The sequence below is a fragment of the Ptychodera flava genome, chromosome 7 (genome assembly GCF_041260155.1).
Source record: "Ptychodera flava strain L36383 chromosome 7, AS_Pfla_20210202, whole genome shotgun sequence".
Lineage (NCBI taxonomy): Eukaryota > Metazoa > Hemichordata > Enteropneusta > Ptychoderidae > Ptychodera > Ptychodera flava.
This window is the reverse complement of record NC_091934.1, coordinates 47268842-47271341: the sequence shown is the minus strand read 5'-3', so window position 1 is coordinate 47271341 and position 2500 is coordinate 47268842.

Below are 2500 nucleotides of genomic sequence, written 5' to 3'. Positions count from 1 at the left end.
GAAGTGGCAAAATCGGCCAACGGGACCAAACGCCACAGCGCCGACAGAGCAGAGACGGGACAGTCTCTTATATATAGTCTCGGCGTGAACCACCATGGAGGGCGAAATTTCAAGCCACCCTTACACGGCCACGCCGGGCGCTCGGCGGGCGCCCACGCATCTCTCCCGCCGAGCCGACCACGAGCAACGCACTCGAGGCCGGCCCCGACCGCCTGCTCCCCCCAAAATGAACAAGTTTTTGACAGCGACTCTCCCCGGGGCAGCCAACGGGGGCCCAACACGCCTCTGCCGCCGGGCAAACGCCTTCCCCGTACACACTTGCGAGACACACCTCCCTCCTATATATAGTCTCGGCGTGAACCACCATGGAGGGCGAAATTTCAAGCCACCCTTACACGGCCACGTCGGGCGCTCGGCGGGCGCCCACGCATCTCTCCCGCCGAGCCGACCACGAGCAACGCACTCGAGGCCGGCCCCGACCGCCTGCTCCCCCCAAAATGAACAAGTTTTTGACAGCGACTCTCCCCGGGGCAGCCAACGGGGGCCCAACACGCCTCTGCCGCCGGGCAAACGCCTTCCCCGTACACACTTGCGAGACACACCTCCCTCCTATATATAGTCTCGGCGTGAACCACCATGGAGGGCGAAATTTCAAGCCACCCTTACACGGCCACGTCGGGCGCTCGGCGGGCGCCCACGCATCTCTCCCGCCGAGCCGACCGCGAGCACCGCACTCGAGGCCGGCCCCGACCGCCTGCTCCCCCCAAAATGAACAAGTTTTTGACAGCGACTCTCCTCGGGGCAGCCAACGGGGCCCAACCCGCCTCTGCCGCCGGGCAAACGCCTTCCCCGTACACACTTGCGAGACACACCTCCCTCCTATATATAGTCTCGGCGTGAACCACCATGGAGGGCGAAATTTCAAGCCACCCTTACACGGCCACGCCGGGCGCTCGGCGGGCGCCCACGCATCTCTCCCGCCGAGCCGACCACGAGCAACGCACTCGAGGCCGGCCCCGACCGCCTGCTCCCCCCAAAATGAACAAGTTTTTGACAGCGACTCTCCCCGGGGCAGCCAACGGGGGCCCAACACGCCTCTGCCGCCGGGCAAACGCCTTCCCCGTACACACTTGCGAGACACACCTCCCTCCTATATATAGTCTCGGCGTGAACCACCATGGAGGGCGAAATTTCAAGCCACCCTTACACGGCCACGTCGGGCGCTCGGCGGGCGCCCACGCATCTCTCCCGCCGAGCCGACCGCGAGCACCGCACTCGAGTCCGGCCCCGACCGCCTGCTCCCCCCAAAATGAACAAGTTTTTGACAGCGACTCTCCCCGGGGCAGCCAACGGGGGCCCAACACGCCTCTGCCGCCGGGCAAACGCCTTCCCCGTACACACTTGCGAGACACACCTCCCTCCTATATATATAGTCTCGGCGTGAACCACCATGGAGGGCGAAATTTCAAGCCACCCTTACACGGCCACGCCGGGCGCTCGGCGGGCGCCCACGCATCTCTCCCGCCGAGCCGACCGCGAGCACCGCACTCGAGGCCGGCCCCGACCGCCTGCTCCCCCCAAAATGAACAAGTTTTTGACAGCGACTCTCCCCGGGGCAGCCAACGGGGGCCCAACACGCCTCTGCCGCCGGGCAAACGCCTTCCCCGTACACACTTGCGAGACACACCTCCCTCCTATATATATATATATAGTCTCGGCGTGAACCACCATGGAGGGCGAAATTTCAAGCCACCCTTACACGGCCACGGCGGGCGCTCGGCGGGCGCCCACGCATCTCTCCCGCCGAGCCGACCACGAGCAACGCACTCGAGTCCGGCCCCGACCGCCTGCTCCCCCCAAAATGAACAAGTTTTTGACAGCGACTCTCCCCGGGGCAGCCAACGGGGGCCCAACACGCCTCTGCCGCCGGGCAAACGCCTTCCCCGTACACACTTGCGAGACACACCTCCCTCCTATATATAGTCTCGGCGTGAACCACCATGGAGGGCGAAATTTCAAGCCACCCTTACACGGCCACGTCGGGCGCTCGGCGGGCGCCCACCCATCTTACCCGGCGAGCCTGCTGCGAGCACGGCACTCCAGGCCGGCCCCGCAGGTCTGCTCAAAAATATGACCAAGTTCTTGACAGCGACTCTCCCCGGGCAGCCAACGGGCGCCCAACACGCCTCTGCCGCCGAGCAAGTGAGTTCCCCGTACACGCCTGCAAGGTAGAACCCCCTCTAATATATAGTCTCGGCGTGAACCACCCTGGATGGCAAAATTTTAGGCCAACCTTACACGGCCAGGGCGGGGCTCGGCGGGCGCCCACGCATCTCTCCTGCCGAGCCTACGACGAGCACCACGCTCAAGGCCATCCTCAGATTTCGCCAGCCCTTCGAGGTTTCCGCGTCGGACTGTTATTGGTATCGATGGCAGTTATGCCGGGAACATGCTCTGAAAGCTTGGCCTTGCTAACGCGTCGCAAACAACGAAAACTCTA